At 35.5% G+C, this 19,156-nt stretch overlaps 1 long non-coding RNA gene across 1 annotated transcript; it reads right to left on the bottom strand.

Annotated features, from left to right (window-relative positions):
- Nucleotides 1-360: 360 nt before the first annotated feature.
- On the bottom strand, nt 361-3,156 carry LOC113348307. Its single transcript, XR_003359564.1, has 2 exons — nt 2,426-3,156; nt 361-1,401 (listed from the first exon to the last, which is right to left on the bottom strand). It is a non-coding gene; the product is annotated as an uncharacterized LOC113348307 (long non-coding RNA).
- Nucleotides 3,157-19,156: the final 16,000 nt, after the last annotated feature.

The following is a 19,156-nucleotide window of genomic DNA, read 5'->3' as shown; positions in this document are numbered from 1 at the left end:
ATCCTAAATCGGTTCCTGAGTTGGGTGAACCAAACTTCAATTTTTGAGCTTTTCAAAATCAATTTTGTCATTGTGGAAGCCTACATCTTCCATTTTAATGGTAAAGTACATAACGCTATGTATTACTTGGAATCTTAAATTCTTTGTTTATTATGCTCATGTTTATATATACTCCTCTTAAAGTTCAACACATTGGAGCTGAACTAGGAAAACCTTCTAATATGGTCACGGATGTGCGTGCATCTGGCATCAAACTGCATAAATTTGAGATGAATAAATTTGGCATCTAGGAAATATTGCTTATTAATGAGGTTTCATTAATGTAATTACCGATGGATACTTATATTGACAATCGTTGTCTACATTGATTAAGGGTTTAAATAATATTGATTAGAAAAGATTATTCTTCTGTTACAGGGGACCTGAGTATATATAATCGACTCTTTCACTCTTCCTCTCTACACAGCACACGTGCACACGGCACACTCTCATAACCAGACTTACTTACACCTCACATACACTCAGTCACATACACATGCTATTACCCCTTCAAGCTCAAGGGGGCTTGAAGAAGAACACTTGAGATTGCACATACACTCAGTCACATACACATGCTATGATATAAGAAAACAGCAACAGCAGTAGTAGAAAGCAAGAGTACCATGACCTGAAATGTTGCCAGAGAAGTAGGATTGACAGTGCATAAAGAGTAAGTAGCAGCATCTTGTTGTAGAGGTTGAACAGATAGAACATCAAAAGTAAGCAAGATAGTACAGGGTGTTGTAGCAGGACATTAATAGTTGATGGCAGCTGTGGAATAGTAAGTTGACAGAAGGTGCAGGACAGAAGCAGTAGTTGGTGTAGTAAATTGAAGATGCTTAATCAATACAATCGGTTGGATTAACACTTGTACACAAGAGATCACTAACTCCAAAAATCTCGGCAGTTGAAGAAGCTAAAATCCTCTCAAGCAAGACCATGGACTGAAGGAAGCACCGTACGTATATCGTATCATAGGAAGCAGTAGCAAATAAGTATGGGTGCAAAAAAGCAGCAGAATAGAGGAGCAGGTACAGAGAAGTCTTGCAGATGATATTGGCAATTGTAGATAAGAGTGAAACCAAAACAGTACCATGACCTGTAATGTCGTCAGAGAAATAGTGGTAACAGGGCATAACAAACCATTCTGACAAAATGGCATAGCCAACCAGCTTAACTAATGTAGCACAGAGTTGCAGACAACAACAGTTGATGCAGGACAAGAAGAATAGAAAATATAAGAAGTATAAGTTGTAGCAAAGCAGCAACACTTATAGTCACAACGGATGGGAATCCAACTATCCACTAAGCGCACCAGCAACATGTAGGACGCAATCATTGACACAGCAGATGATAGTGCAGCTGCATCAAAATATCATGAAGTAAAAGACCAATTCCAGCATACTGAGCAATCTCTAGCAATCACCAATTTTATATAAACGTGTCTATTCTTTCCAATATAAGCACCAACAAGAAATTATCTTGCCAATATAACTGCTCAGGGAGATCTTCTCAATATTATTCAAAGTACTAATGAAAGCATTATTCGAAACATAGCAGCAAGAACGAGTAAGAAGCATGGAAATTGTTTGTTTTATTTAGCACACAAGGACTTACTGAAGCACCTTGGATTATTCAAATTCTTCCAAAATTGAATGAAGATAGAAACTTAACAGCAATAAGAGAAGAACCACAGGTTGCATATCTCACCATATGCAAGCTTAGCAACAGGTTGCATACAAACTCATAAGCAAACTCAACAAACACAACTCCAATCCAAGATCAAAACCCATATATTTTATCTATAATCAAAACTCAACTTCAAAACTTCATACTTAGCTCTATCATCTCACACGCGCAGAAGAACAACACCATCTAATCGGTGAGTACTGAGATGAAGTAAAGAGCATGGATGAAACTGAACAAAGCAATTTAAGTATCCGAAGTGTAGCAGAATTCAGCAACAGAGGCCTAGGATGTTCAACTGATCAATTTAAGGAAGTTCCCCTATCTCTTTCGTAGTAGAAACTAATACGAACAGCATAACATTTACCAATTTTCAGCAGCAGTGATCTTCAAATGAAAATAAAAATAGAATGCTTCCTCTAACCACTTAGGTAGCATAAGCACAACTAATTGATGATGAGAATCGAAGATGAAGATGAAATTGAAATGCTGAAGATGAACTGACTTCGAATTGAAAGTAATCTAAGAATTTTAAATCGAGATTACCAGCAGAGTTTCATTTTACCAGTCAACTAGGCAAAGCAAAATACAGATCTGAGAAGCATGCTTGATTGCGTTGTTGTAGAAGTATCAGATCGAACACAAAACTCTAATTTCTACCAAAAAACACCATTAAGTAGAAGGAGATGAAGATGATTACCAACTGTTGATGCAGAACTAGAAATCGCAGATTTGACAGATTTGTGTTGTAAGAGATGAGATCGGAGCAAATTGAGCACAAATTTGTGATGACTTTACCTTTCAAAACATAATTTGAGTCTCCGATTTCAGTAACAGCAGAAGGTGATGAAGAGATTTGATCGTGGTGAAGAAGATGAAGAGATAACGACATGGTGGTGGTGGTGGTGGTGGTGGTGAAGAAATCACAGGAAAGGATCGATTACCCTCAGAAATTTTAATTTCTGAGTCTGATACCATATTGACAATCGTATGTCTACATTGATTAAGGTTTTGAATAATATTGATTAGAAAAGATTATTCTTCTGTTACAGGGGACCTGAGTATATATACTCGACTCGTTCACTCTTCCTCTCTACACAGCACAGGTGCACACGGCACACTCTCATAACCAGACTCACATACACTCAGTCACATACACATGCTATTAACTTACAGATAGATGATGATCTTCACTGTATTTGATTGTTGTCCGAAGATGAATTGGATTGAGTTGGTTTATGCAACATGTATTATTTGATTGTTGTCTTCGTGGATGCTCTTAAGTCGGATCTCCCCTGTGAGCCTTAGTGGTTTGTTCTTCACTTTGGGTCACATAAATGAGTACAAGTATGTTGTTCGTTTTAAAAGGAATCTTTTCTTGACGGTGTGAGAATAAATCATGTTCGCGTGGACCTTATGCGGTTAAGAAATTTCTTATTGATTTGTATCTCTTATATACTCAGTGATGAACCCTCTCTAGATGCGGACAGTGATGTGGATAGTTACTTTGTAAAAGAAAAATGAAAAAGAACCTCTTGCGCTTGCTTTCACTGGATAAAGGAATTCTTCAATATATTCTGTAGCAAATGTTGGTGATGGGAGCTGGTGGGAAGGTCAAATTTTCCTGAGTTTCCTAATAGCCAATGGAAGATACGTAATACAAAATAAAGGATGAAACTGCAAGTGTCAGTGACCATACACAAATTCTTTAATTGAATTCCTTAACTAAGATAATACAGTCCAGCAGATCACATGTTTACTTCCCTTGCTATGCTAATCTACTGATTTCCTCATTTCAAATGATTGTCTAATATCTATTAAATAATGGCGAGACCTTAGTCGGTGACTTATACCATTTCGCAAATGTTGTAGGAAAATTATGGAACTTCAAAATTTAACCAAATATCTAAGTTCTAAGAGACTATCTAAACAGGTACTATTTATTTTCAGATTTTTGTTAAGTTGCAGTTTGTGGTTTAGCTTCAAAAGTTTGGGGTGCGGAAATAAGTAGTTATGTTGTGAAATTAGTCTCTTGAATCTAGACATATCTTCAGTCAACTGCTCAAGTTAACCCACTATTACGAATGCCTTATTTCAGTTTTTGATGCTTGGGTGCAGTTGTTTATCATTATCTTGGAAGTATCTCTCCTCCTCTTAGAGCAACTGTAGTGGTGCGATCAAAACCAAAGATTAAAGATCAAAAAAAAGATCAAAATTTGGGTTTAGTCCGTGTTGTGACGCAACGGTACATGATTAAAATTTCATCAAGCGGACTTTAAAAGTCCGCCCCATCTTTTTTTTATAAAATTTCATCAGGCGGACTTTAAAAGTCCGCCCCATTTTTTGTAAATTTCATCAGGCGGACTTTAAAAGTCCGCCCCATTGTTTGTAACTTTTATCAGGCGGACTTTAAAAGTCCGCCTCATTCTTTTTTTTTTATTTAATTAAAATTTCATCGGTCGTAATTTAAATCTCCGCCCATTAACAAGCGTACTTTAAATTTACGCCCAGCAACAAGCGTACTTTAAATTTACGCCCGACTATATTAGAATTTGGGATTTGGTCGCGACCATATTTGGTCTGGAATTTGATCTTTGGTTGGGATTTGATCTTTACTCCGTCCCACTGTGTTACGATCTCATCCCAAATTTTTGGTTATACTCGCCCACTGTGGATGCTCTTACCCCTCCCTGAAAAAACTTTAAAAAATTGCCAAAAATTGTTCGAGTTGATTGTATGCCTATTGTCAGTGGAAGTTGTTTGGCATATGATTGTGTCATTGTGGGGGTAAATACAGTGGCAAAGATAGCTTATCTGAGTTGTGTAGGTTCGAACTTTAGTACTTCGACCTTAATTTTATATACCTGGCACTCTTAGTGGGGCATATTATTGAGTTCTTATAGAGATGATTGGTTTTCGATGCATGATACTCAACATAATGAATACAAATCCTCTTTGCACGAAGGTTTTTAGGCTCGAATAGTAATCAGACACCATAACTCACATGGAGGTTTCTATTCATTTTGTAGGTTGCACTAATGTTTAAAACATTTATTGGATCTCAAAATAGGATTATTATGGTCTAACAACGAGGATTGCAAGCTGAATTTTGGAAAGCAGAATCAAGTTGTGGTACCATAGCTATGCTTTTTTTTTTTTTATCAGAAAAGAGATGATATATTATAGATTAAGAATTTACGGGGCTACCAAAGGTAGCATGAAAGAAGAAAAGGAAATTACAAATTTTACAAAAAACAGATTATCCCATTTTCTTGTTGGAAAAAATCAGTGTTGTGAATAAATAAAACATGATGCCACTTTGTTTGGTTTGTGAGAATATTCTCTTGTCTTCCACATGTTTTCATGGCACAACTTTTGTTAGGAATCCTGTCTGATTTCTCTCCTTGTTTTGTGCAAGTGCGTGTCACTACTTTTCTTATAAAATATTACCACTTTTGAGATTATTGTTTTGGACAAATTCTGTGTCTTGTTTTTAACGATAACAATACTAAATAAGAAAGACATCTAATCATTATTTTTGGGGACACATGCATGAGATTCTCTTTATTGTTTATAACGTATAGACTATTTTCATTGTTAATAAATTTTGAAAATTCTATAAGTAAACTGTCCTCAATTCATTTTAAGAAGTAGAAGATGAACTTAACTCCTCTCCTGTTTTTGAAGAGTGATGGAGGAAAACAAGAAAACTATTTCTTTCTTTATTTATTTTCTCAAAAGACTAAGTAGACTCAAATAAGTTTTGCTTATTTATTTTCTCAAATTGAGAGAGTTACAACTCAACTAAAATTCATCTACTTTTAGTAGAAAAATAGAGTGGGAGAGAAAAAGAGAAAACAAGTTTTCTTCATCCATTTTTATCCATGAGTTTTTGTGTGAAACAAGGTGGTTTGACTGAGTTGTTTTTCACTGCCAAGTTCTTAAGGCGTTCTCTTGTATGCTAAAAGAAGGAATGCTAACGTTAGTTGTATCCTGGACGCAACTCGTCAAAGAAGCTATAGAATCTCTCTGTTTAGAGGAGTAGCAGGCGATATTGTCTTTAGGTCAGCGTATCCAATACGTGCCTCTATCATTTTTGTTCTGCATGCTACTCGAAGTGATTAATCCACCAAGTTGCTGTAAATAAAGCTAAGTATCTCTTGTTCTTATTCAATTTATTTTCGTTATTGTTGTTACTAATCCAACAACATAAAGACAATATATGCTAGTTTAATTTTTGTAACAACAATAAAGAAAAATATTGTTGAAAAAAATCAAACTACTAAGTTTAATGAAAATAGCCATAAAGCATTTAGCTCAAATAATCAAAATTGAATGATTTATTGGATTATTTATGGTTGGTGTTGACTAACTTTGGAAAACTAAAGATGCTCATCTTTGTAGTGAAAAAGCAAGAAAACAAATAATTAAAATTTTGTTCAGTTGTAGAGTTATGAGTTTATCTCTTAACTCTAAAGAATTTTGTTAAATCCTTTTAACATGATGTATTATACATATTTATTGATACTCTTACCAAATTTCGTAATTTTTGGAATTGTAAAAGTATTTTTCAATATTTTACAAAACAGTGTAAGAACAAAAGTTAAAGTTATATTGAGTTGTAGAGTTTCGAGTTTATCTCTTAACTCAAGCAGATTTTAGTTGAATTCTTTTGACAACAACTAGTAGGAATATTCATTGTTCACCCCACCAAGTTTTATGATTTTTGGAGTTGTAAAAGTATTTTTTACATATTTTACAAAACTGTAAAATGTTTCTGAAATTTCTGACGGGCAAAAAAAAGAAAGAACAACTCTGCTGAAAAATTAGTTTTTCTGGCATAACTATGAGTTTTTGGAAATGTTGATCTAAATAATATATTTAGTTCTGGATCTTATTTTTAAACCATTTTTTGATTTATCTAATTTGGATACGCGGTTTGAGAGATAAGGTATTTGGAAAATTGTTGTGCATATCTGTCCAGAAAACGTGAAATGTGTGTAATCTCTTGATTATGTCTAGCAACCTTTGATTAGTGATGTTCTCTCACTTTGGGCATATCATGGGAACCTCTAATAGTGATTGCTTAAAGAATATTTAGTTGAAATTTAATTCTCATGATAACTCAAGCATGTAGCTAGCAATCTATTCCTATGACATGAGAAATAACCTTTTATAGAGATAAATTTGTATTAACTTTGTCAAGGAATAATATGATTTTGATCAGTTGCGTACCAACTTTGTTTGTGTTAAAAATCAATTGGATTATATATGTTTGTGTAACATCAATTTGCTTAAATCACATGTTTGGTTAACAATCATGGTGCAACAAGAAGTCTGTATGCTTAAATTGATTTGTGAATACACAAAGCATATGGTTTTAATTAACAATATTTTGTGACCTACTAATGATTGCTCGAATCTAATGTTGAGGTACAATTACTTGATCCAACAAGAAGGTTGGTTTGCTGGGAATGCTAGAATGCGTGTTCCAGAAGAAGCGTGTGAGTCTTCTACCAAAAGGACCAAGGTATGAAAGCATTTCTTTGAAAAACTCAACTATCAAAACAGTTGAAGGAAAATAGGTAAAAGGATTTCAGGTATGGAAACTATCGTTATCCACATGTGCGTTGTACTTTAAATATAATTTCTAATTGTTATCTGCCTTACTATGAGATATGATATTTGCAAATTAGTTCATATAGTGCTTCGAACTCTTAGCATAAAAAAACTTGAGGAATTAATAGATAAAGTGAAACTTGTATGCTATTATTGATAATAACACATGAACATGTTAAATCATAATTTGATCATGCGGCGTGTGTTAAATGACACAATATCGCAGCATGTTGAGAAATCCTGATAATTGTGAGGGTGTAAAATAAAAATATTTATTTTAATCTCTCAAGAAGATTGTGCAAGGTGCATAACCTATTTTTATGTTCTTGACCTGTATACCTAAAAATGTGGGGGTGTATTGACTATTTCGCCTCCCAAGCAAATCAAAATTTGACCTAAGATTATGGATTGTGTATTCCTAACTTATCCTAAGCATGCTAGTGTACATAAGTTAATGGTCATAAGATTTGACATTGCTAACATTGCTATGAATATTGTAGTGCAATCTAGAGATGTTTTGTTTTTTTAACTCTTAATTCCTTTGAGGAATGGACCTCGAAAAAAGTCCATGATTGTCTCGCATATGTTCCTTCGACTAGTCAACCCCGTATCAAGATGTTGAGACTGAACCTAGTAGAAGAAAGAGAATTAGAACTGAGACAAGTTTTAGACTCGTCTATGTGACTCTTATGGTAGAGTCTGAACACTGGATCCATAAGGAAGTTATATGTTTTCTTGTAAAAGTCTTCAAAATGAGACCTTGGTACATATTGGACTGGAGATAAATAACTAGTAAGGTTATGACTAAAGGTTATAACCAAAAAGTAAGGAATAAATTTCTTTGAGACTTATTCACCTGTCACTAGAATCACTTCTGTTAGGATGATGATTACTATTGCTTTTATTCATGATTCGAATATATACATCATATGGATGTTAAGACTCCAATTTTAAATGGTGAATTTAATGTATATATGTACCAACCTAAAGGTTTTGTTGTGAGAACAAAGTATGCAAATTGATTAAATTTCTATTTGGTTTGAAACAAGCACCTAAACTGAGACATGAAAAATTTGATCATGTAATGATATCTAGTGGTTAAGATTAATAAATCTGATAAATGTGTTTACATTAAATCTGAGGATGATGCTTATGTTACCGTATGCCTGCATGTTGATGATATGCTCATATTAGACAATAACATTTTTTTAATTAATACCACTAAAAGCATGCTGAATGAGAATTTTGACATAAAAGACTTAAAACCTATTGATGTAATCTTAGGGATAAAAGTCAGAGACACGTCTGATGAATATAGTCTTAGTCAATTTCATTTTGCTGAAACCATACTAAAGAAATTTAATAACGATAAGGCTAAACCTGCTTCTACTCCTTGTGAACCCACTTTTAACTTGATAAAGAACAAGGGTGACGGTGTTTCTTAACTTTTGAGTATTCTTGCGTAATTAGCAGTCTCATATAATTGATTAATTGTATAAGACTTGGTATTGCTTACGTTGTGAGTAGTTTGAGCAGGTACACTTGCAACCTTGAGCAGGATCACAGGAATTCTCTCAACAGAGTTTTGCGCTACTTGAGAGGCACTTCAGACTTTTTCTTAAGTTTTGGGAAAAATCCTGCTGCAAGAGAAGGGTGTTGTGATGCCAACTGGATGTAGGACTCAGATGAGTCAAACTCCACTAGTGGGTACATCTTCACACTTGTAGGTGCGTTCGTGGCATGGAAAATATACAAACGGACAAGTATAGCTCGATCCACTATGGAGTCCGAGTTTATAGATTCGGAGAAAGAACGAGAGAGTGAAGCAACTACTTTCTACTGGTATTATCTCTCTTGAATTTGTAAGGTCCGAGGATAATATTGCAGTTCCTTTGACGAAAGGTTTATAAAGAAAGCTAGTTATCTCTACATTGAAGGGGATGGGACTTAAGCTCATAAAAATAAATCACCATGGAGGATACTCAACCTTGTGAATGGAGCTCCAAGATCAAGGTTTAATGAGACAACTAATTTATGGTGATATCGAGACAGCACTATCTTTGTCCCTCCCTATGGTGTAACTGTGTGATAATGCTACCTGCATGAAATAAGATGATCTATTGAGATCTTAATGAGTTCTATGGCTTTGTTTAAAGCGGGGTGTGGCAGGACACTCTTAATGGACTCACCTATGTGGATGATGGAAGTGAGGCCGCTTCCTATGAGAATTTGAGATGATTCTCTAGAGACATTCATTAAAACCGGGATTTAGCCCATGGCAAAAGCGGGCACAACCGCAAGAGCTTGGAAGCTTTCGTTGGAGACATCAAGTGTGGTAATTATTTCTGAATTGCACTCATTGTTGGCGGTTCAAGACATCGCGTTCACCGTTACAACAAGCGGTTCTGGTAACTTCTCACTAAGTTAAGGTTCAATCTTTACGACACCTTGGTCTATCTTGATGCCTTTTGTTTTCTCGCGTTTATCGATATGTTTTATCATTCATGTGGGGGATTGTTTGAAAAATTCAGTTTTGTGAATAAATAAAACATGATGCCACTTTGTTTGGTTTGTGAGAATATTCTCTTGTCCCACATGTTTTCATTGCACAACTTTTGTTAGGAATCTTGTCTGATTTCTCTCCTTGTTTTGTGCAAATGCATGTTGATAGACACATTTTTGTGTCTAATTTGTCCTCAATGTTCTGTATTGTTGGTACTCGATTTCGTACTTATTATGGTATTTTATGTGTTTGTAGGTATTTTTGGGAAATAAACATTTTTGGAAAATTCGGCTCGAAAAGTTGCTCGGGGCACCCCCGGGAAAAGTACTAAAGGCATCCTCATTTTGGATAAGGGCCACCCCATGGCACCCCTGCTGTTAAAGGCGCCCCTAATCTGGATAGGGGGTACCCCCTTCTTCTTCATTTGAAAATCATTTTCGGCAGGAAATATATCATCACCACTGCACGAGATTTTGGGAAAAATTTATGGGAGATTTTCATGGATATTATGCTGCGATTATGTTGTCACTTAATCAATAGGTCGCAGGACGTGTTTTTGGAAGGAAAACAAGGAATAAAATCTGCCCATGAATGGTTGTTGCGTTAAACAGGGTAACAAATATTCTCGGATTACGCTTGAGTTATAAGAGAATATTATGTGGGATTTAAGAGGATATATTCTCTGAAAATTTGTTTCTATCCAATCCAGAGAAAGTTTGAAAAGTTTCGAACAACTCAGACGTGCATAATAGAGGAAAGGAGAATAAAATCTCTTAAACTTTAATACGATATTTTTTGGTATTTACTCGAGAGATTGATGGTCCTGTGGTGTATTTATAGCTGAGTTTGGAGTCAGATAAGGGGATGGAGTGAGAGGGGAGCGAACAGAGGGTTGAGGATGGAGAAAAATAAAGTTGCAGAGATGAACCAGTTCTGCTGGTGAAGAAGAACACGAAGAACATTAGACCACAGAAGACAGTCGTATTGCTACAGTGCCAGCGACACTTCATATTTATCGTTCTCTGTAACAGTTTGGTTTGTAACAAATATAATTGTGACAAACCCGGTTTTAATTATTTCTCGCCTTTTCCATCATTTGTAAACACCTTTTTGAGCAATGAAAAATTCCTTTGAGTGTGTTTTCACCATGCGGAGCTAGACCCATCACTGGGACGACGGAGGAGGTTGTGTTTCGTTCATGTGGTAATTAAAATAATTCTTTTATAACTATTTGCATAGAATTTAATTTTTTTATGATTTCTATTAATTTTTTGTTATTTTGTTTGATGTCACATGCTTGGTTTTAATTACTTTTGATGCGTCATGCTCACAACTTACAACTAATATTTTATGAAATCTACTTTGGCAAAGAATTGAGTTATTGTTTCTTTTGTTTTGAGTTATAAATGTATAGGATTAATTTATGAACCCCATGAACAGAAAAAGCAGTGGAATCCTGAGTCCCAGTAAATTCTTCATTCCATGACATATTTTGTATATAATTTCTTATTTTTAGTATTTTTGTATTTAAGCCTAGAATCAATTCAACAAAGTCCGAGCGAACGACAACCTTATTTACCACTATCAAAAATATCATCATTTTGGCGCCGCCGACGCGGACTTGTCTTTAGGCTAGAGTTTTTAGATTTTTTTTTTTAAGGTTTTTATTTGCTTTTCATTTTTATTTTATTTGTTCTTCTTTATGTTTTTGGGTTTTTGTCTTTAACTTACAGATTTTGGAGTTTGGAGCGAAAGAAAAATTTGCCAAAGCTTTTGGTGAATACTTAAAGATTTGGAGTAAAAGCAAAGCGAAAGGAGCGAAAGAAAAGAAGAATAAAAATTAATTAAAAAAAAAGAGAGAGAGAGAGAGACATTTTTTTATTTTTTTTAGAATTATTTTTTTTAGATTATCTTTTTCTTTTGCACTTTATTTTTGGACTTTGGACTGTGGATTTTGAGATTTTTTTTTAATCCTACGGAAGGGTAGTTTAAATATAAATTGTTTGCAGAGAAGGACGACGATTACAATATCTCCTCGGCCCCTCGGGTTCGTACATGACATAGGAGTCGTGTCCCGAGTCGACTTCAGCGGTTCATACCCCGTCTGGAACGGGAGGTAAGTTTATCTAAACACCCGCGAATCCCCTGTCAGCGGGTTTACTGTATTCCTTCGTTTGCATATATACTGAGGAATTGAAAACGGCTGCTTTAATTTCCTAGTAAAGGGCAAGGACTGGCCATACAAGATAAGGGTTCAGATTTCATCGCCGTTCTCTTCTTGCCCGCCTTAGGAAAACGAAACCAAACGCGAATTGCTAAGCCTAAAATTTTGACTAGAACGAGACCTATAGGGTAACGAGCTTAATAGGAAAGTCGTTCGAAAAATATTGGTTACTCTTTTGAGCATACTTTGAAGTTCATGATGGTTTCTGTGAGTTGAATACGCCGCCTTGGATATCAAATCTCCACGCAGCTTCCCTCGTCCGTATTCAACTTATTTTAACTCGGATTGATTCTAGAGAGGTTTGCTCAGATTGTAACGAATTCCTTTTCAAAAGAATAGAATCTAGTCTAGAAACAATCTAAGTGGAGCCATCATGATTTTTGTTTGCTAGATAAAATAGGCTTGTTGTGGTTGAGTCAGCCTTGTTTGTGCTTGTTTAGAATTCCCGTGCAGTTAGAATGTCGAATTGGTATAGCCAATACAATGATTATCCAACTGAACAACATGGAAATTACTCTTTTTATGATCATAGTGTGAATAGTGGTTGGGTACGCCAACATTTTCAAGGTTTTGGGTCATACCATGGTGAACCCAATTATTATACACACGCGCATCGGTCATACGGGAAAGAAGATTATAATACTAGTTCTTCGTCTTTAGAGGATACAATCAAACTATTGAAAAGTAGTCCTTTTTATGATCCTTCAGTTCCTATTCCTTCTCTAGAAGAGTCTCTCAGGAATTTAGCTGAGTCATCACGTAAGTTAGCTGAATCGACATACAAGTTAGATGAGGTGAACAACGTAGTTATGGACGAAAGAACTGCAGCAACGACTGAATCTTCTTTGGAAGATATCCTCAATAGGTTAAGTGAAAACTTAGATCCAACACTTAGGGAGCTTTCTTTAGAAGATACCCTTGAGAGGATAGTCGAGTCGACACGTAGACTTGAGTTAGAGACGAACGAAAGTATTGCTCGAAATGACTTGAATTTCCAATATAGTGCATCCAATAATACTCTTGAAAATGAGGATAGTTATTTGCATAATCAAGATATCGAGGTTAGAATTGGTGACACTCCTTGTGTAGATGAGGTTCATCCATTTCCATGTTATGATAATGATGAGTATGATGTGGACAATGTTGATGAAAAATCTGAAGTATTTAGGCATGGTGATCAGGAATTTGTTACTCCTATTGAGCTTGATAATGATAATGATATTTCTGGTTCAAATCCCGATAATTTTAATTATTATCCACCTATTCAAAAGGACGGGAATTTGACTAGAGGTAATACCGTTTTAGACGTAGTTGTACTTACTTTTGATTACGAAGCCAATGATGGTTAAGAGGAATTAGTTTATCCTGAGAATATTGTTTTCGAGTCTAGAAATTTGGAAACTCTACTCTTATAAGAAAATGAACTCGTAGAGATGAGTGACGATGAACCTGACTTAGAAGAATCAATTTACCATTTCCAGGAATCTGATGACCTAGAAATTAGGGAAGTTGTGACTAGTCTTTCTAGAGACACTGAAAACTCTAAGTTGGGGGGTGATCATCATTCTTCATGTGCTTTAACTCTTAGAAAGGTCCCTCACTTGGGACTTGACATATGTTCCTCAACCATTTTACAAGATTATCTTCATACGCGTTTTCACGATCCTAATAATGTCCAGGAAGAAGTTCAGTTGTTAGAAACCCATCCTCTGGTTGATGTGTTTTACCCAGGCTATGATACCCAGATTGATTTTATTTTCCCACCAAAAACTTTTATTCCAATTGTGGGAACGTTTGAATTTGAAATGTGTCAGTTATTGAGTTTTGAGACTAAACCTAATTACTTTAGGAGATTAGGGTCGACACATTTGTTTAAGGAACACCACCACTCTCATTGTGGTCAGATGTGTGAATCAAATCTGATTGACTTAGAGGATCCCCAATTATTCAGGTTATTATTATGTGCTTTTAAGTTTGTATTTTAGTTTTTCGAGACTCTAGAACCTGAACATTCGGATCTAACTTATGAGGAAATGTAACCCATGGAAATATTTTATCTAGATCCTGTTATAGAACCTGAACCACAGCTAGATGTAGTTGTCTTAAACAGGAAACTAGACAAGGTTGTTCTTTATTTGTAAATTTTCTTGGCATGTTGCAGATTCCTTTTACTTGTGGTAGCTCTATTTGTTTTTGGTGATCCACAGTTATTCCGGCTATTACTTTATGATTCTATCAGGTGATTAATTCCTTACGATGTCTGGCTGAAGACTTTAAACTTAGCATTTCTTGGGAGGTAACCCAATCTCATGCAACACGGTAATATCTTTCCTTAACTCTTTTGCTTCGAGTTATAACAGTTTCTCCTTGTTCATGCTTTTAATTTTATCTTTAGAACATTGAGGACAATGTTAGATTTAAGTTTCGGGGTATGGGAGAAACTTTTTAGTTGCAATAAATAAAATCCAAATCCTAGAAATTTATGCTTATTAAGGTTGGCACTAACCAAACTAAGTGGATGGGAACATCTTGGTTGTAGGAGTTGAGGAAGCAATCTGATTAGATGGAAACATCTAAAGAGTCTATTCATAAAAGCACAGAGCTCAGGTAAAAAAAAAATGGTAGTTTCGCCATATCTCGTTGAATCCTAATCCTTTTATTTTTATTTTTTTAAGTGACTTGGTGGGGCACACGATTCAAGTTGTTACCTTTGCTAGGGTGAATCAGGGTGATTGAGATACCAAAATAAATAAATATATATATATATATTGAGACCAGACCATCAGACCAACCGGAATATATTCAATAAAGTCGACCACTGGTGCCCTTGTATATGCCAGTTGTGTTGACCTAGAGTTAGGTTTATCGACCACTGGTCCCCTTGTATATGTCAGTTGTGTTGATATTAGTCATACCGGTATCTCAGTCCATTAGGATAGGTTCATCTTGGCAGAGGCCTTCAGACAGATATGGGAAACACCATTCACTTTAAACCATCTACTTTTCTCTTTATCCATGTTCTTAATCTTTCCATGTGATTGGTTGACTCCGGTTATGATGTCCAGAAACTATCTGAGTAGAGCTCTATCACTTATATATGAATTTTAGTATGCTGAGTGCAAACTCGTGTAGAACAATTGGAATTTCGCATCAGGGTACTTCCTCCTATAGTCAATGAGAGTATGCCAACCAAGGAGATTCTTTAGTGCCTTCCAAGGTTTTGCGTAGATAGCTAGGGTTTGGAGTATAGGTTTTGTGGGTACACCTCTGGTAAACCCTCCCGAGATTAACTCGGTCGCTAGGGCCACCTAGCAAGTTAGGATTTTATTTTTCTAGACTAGTTTTGCTCGAGGACTAGCAAAAAATAAGTTTCGGGGTATTTGATAGACACATTTTTGTGTCTAATTTGTCCTCAATGTTCTGTATCGTTGGTACTCGATTTCGTACTTATTATGGTATTTTATGTGTTTGTAGGTATTTTTGGGAAATAAAATTTTTTGGAAAATAAAATTTTTTGGAAAATTCGGCTCGAAAAGTTGCTCGGGGCATCCCCCCGGAAAAGTACTAAAGGCGCCCTCATTTTGGATAAGGGCCACCCCATGGCACCTCTGCTGTTAAAGGCGCCCCTACTCTGGATAAGGGGCACCCCTTCTTCTTCATTTGAAAATCATTTTCGGCGGGAAATATTTCATCACCACTGCACGAGATTTTGGGAAAAATTTATGGGATATTTTCATGGATATTATGCTGCGATTATGTTGTCACTTAATCAATAGGTCACATGACGTGTTTTTGGAAGGAAAACAAGGAATAAAATCTGCCCATGAATGGTTGTTGCGTTAAACAGGGTAACAAATATTAACTCAGATTACGCTTGAGTTATAAGAGCATATTACATGGGATTTAAGAGGATATATTCTCTGAAAATTTGTTTCTATCCAATCCAGAGAAAGTTTGAAAAGTTTCGGACAACTCAGACGTGTATAATAGAGGAAAGGATAATAAAATCTCCTAAACTTTAATACGATATTTTTTGGTATTTACTCGAGAGATTGATGGTCCTGTGGTGTATTTATAGCTGAGTTTGGAGTCAGATAAGGGGATGGAGTGAGAGGGGAGCGAACAGAGGGTTGAAGATGGAGAAAAATCAATTTGCAGAGATGAACTAGTTCTGCTGGTGAAGAAGAACACGAAGAACATTAGACCACAGAAGACAGTCGTATTGCTACAGTGCCAGCGACACTTCATATTTATCGTTCTCTGTAACAGTTTGGTTCGTAACAAATATAATTGTTACAAACCCGGTTTTAATTATTTCTCACCTTTTCCATCATTTGTAAACACCTTTTTGAGCAATGAAAAATTCCTTTGAGTGTGTTTTCACCATGCAGAGCTAGACCCATCACTGGGACGACGGAGGAGGCTGTGTTTCGTTCATGTGGTAATTAAAATAATTCTTTTATAACTATTTGCATAGAATTTAATTGTTTTATGATTTCTATTAATTATTTGTTATTTTGTTTGATGTCGCATGCTTGGTTTTAATTACTTTTGATGCGTCATGCTCACAACTTACAACTAATATTTTATGAAATCTACTTTGGCAAAGAATAAAGTTATTGTTTCATTTGTTTTGAGCTATAAATGTCTAGGATTAATTTATGAACCCCATGAACATGAAAAGCAGTGGAATCCCGAGTTCCAGTAAATTCTTCATCCCGTGACATATTTTGTATATAATTTCTTATTTTTAGTATTTTTATATTTAAGCCTAGAATCAATTCAACAAAGTCCGAGTGAACGACAACCTTATTTACCACTATCAAAAATATCATCATTTTGAGGATATTACCGTAAGCATGAGCGTGGGTGCCTCCCAGAAAATGCTAAATAATGTTAATTATAGTATAAATCCAAATAATTTTAATTATTCACATATTCAAAAGGATGAGGATTTGACTAGAAATATCCCTGTTTTAGACGATGTAGCATTTCCTTTTCACGAAGCCAACGAAGGTTTAGAGGAACGAGTTTATTTTGAGTCTAGCGATTTAGAAACAATAGTCTTAGACAAAGAACTCGTAGAGATGAGTGAGGATGAACCTAACTTAGAAGAATCAATTGACCATTTCCAGGAATATGATGACCTAGAAATTAGGGAAGTTGTGACTAGTCTTTCTAGAGACACTAAAAACTCTAAGTTTGGAGGTGATTATCATTATCCATATGCTTTAACTCTTACAAAGGTCCCTCACTTGGGACTTGATATATGTGCCTCAACCATTGTGCCAGATTACCTTCATGCTAGCTCTCCCGAACCTAATAATGTCCAGGAAGAAGTTCAGTTGTTAGAAAACCATCCTATGGTTGATGTGGTTTACCCAGGCGATAATACCCAGTTTGACTTTGTTTTCCCACCAAATATTTTTCAACCAATTGCGGGAACGTATTAGTTTCAGATGTGTCAATTATTAAGTTTTGAGACTAAACCTAATTACTTTAGGATATTAGGGTCGACATATTTGTTTAAGGAAGACCACCATTCTTATTGTGGTCAACTGTGTAAGTCAAATCTGATTGACTTAGAGGATCCTCAATTATTCAGGTTATTATTATGTGCTTCTAAGTTTTTATTTGAGTTTTTCCAGACTCTAGAACCTGAACATTCGTATCTAACTTATGAGGAAACGCAACCCATGAAAATATTTTATTTAGACCCTTTTATAGAGCCTGAACCTGAACCACAACTAGATGTAGTTGTCTTAAACAAGGGTATGTTAGGTGACTTCTTGGTCTGTTGCAGGTTCTTTTTCTTGTGGTTAACACTTTTTGATACAGATGACCCACAGTTATTCCGCCTACTGCTTTATGATTCTACGAGGTGACTAATTCCTTCTGATGTCTGGTTGAAGACTTTAAACTTAGCACTTCTTGGGAGGTAACCCATGCTCATGCAACATGGTAACATCTTTCATTAAATCTTTTGCTTCAAGTGGTAACAGTTTCACCTAATTCATGCTTTTAATTTTATCTTTAGAACATTGAGGACAATGTTAGATTTAAGTTTGGGGTATGAGAGAAACTTTTTAGTTGCAATAAATAAACTCCAGAGCCTAGAAATTTATGTTTATTAAGGATGGCACTAACCAATCTAAGTGGATGGAAGCATCTTGGTTGTAGGAGTTGAGGAACCAATCTGATTAGATGGAAACATCTAAAGAGTCTATTCATAAAAGCACAGATCTCGGGTGTTATAATTTTTAAAAAAAAACATGGTAGTTTCGCCATATATCATTGAATCCTTTTCACCTTCTGTTTTTATTTTCTTATTAAGTGATTGAGTGAAATAGAGTGACTGAGATGCAAAAAAAAATAAAATAAAAATAAAAATGAGACCAGACCATCAGACCAACCGGAATAAATTCAATAAAGTCGACCACTGGAGCCCTTGTATATGCCAGTTGTGTTGAACTAGAGTTAGGATTATCACCCGCTAGTTCCCTTGTATATGCCAGCTGTGTTGATATTAGTCAGACCGGTATCTCAGTCCATTAGGATAGGTTCACCTTAGTCAACATCAAAACCATCTATGTTTTTTTCTACATCCATCTTCTTAATATTTCCATGTGATTTGTTGACTCCGGTTATGATGTACATAAACTATCTCAGTAAAGCTCTGTCACTTATATGAATTTTAGTATGCTTGAGTGCAAACTCGTGTACAACAATTGGAATTTCGCATCAGGGTACTTCCTCCTGTAGTCAATGAGAGTATGCCAACCAAGGATATTCTTTAGTTCCTTCCAAGGTTTTGCGTAGATAGATAGGGTCCGGAGTAAAGGTTTTGTGGGTACACCTCTGGTAAACCCTCCGGAAACAACACTCCGCCGCTAGGGCCACCTAGCGGTTTAACGGCTTGCTGCACGTGCTAAGTGTAGTCATTTTTTATTTTCTAGATTAGATTTGCTCAAGGACTAGCAAATAATAAGTTTGGGGGTATATGATAGACGCATTTTTGTGACCGAATTGTCCTCAATTTTCAGTATTGTTGGTACTCGATTTTCTACTTATTATGGTGTTTTATG

The sequence above is a fragment of the Papaver somniferum genome, chromosome 2, assembly GCF_003573695.1.
Source record: "Papaver somniferum cultivar HN1 chromosome 2, ASM357369v1, whole genome shotgun sequence".
Classification (NCBI taxonomy): Eukaryota; Viridiplantae; Streptophyta; class Magnoliopsida; order Ranunculales; family Papaveraceae; genus Papaver; species Papaver somniferum.
The sequence above is the reverse complement of the archived record's forward strand: the minus strand, read 5'-3'. Positions and strand labels throughout refer to the sequence as shown.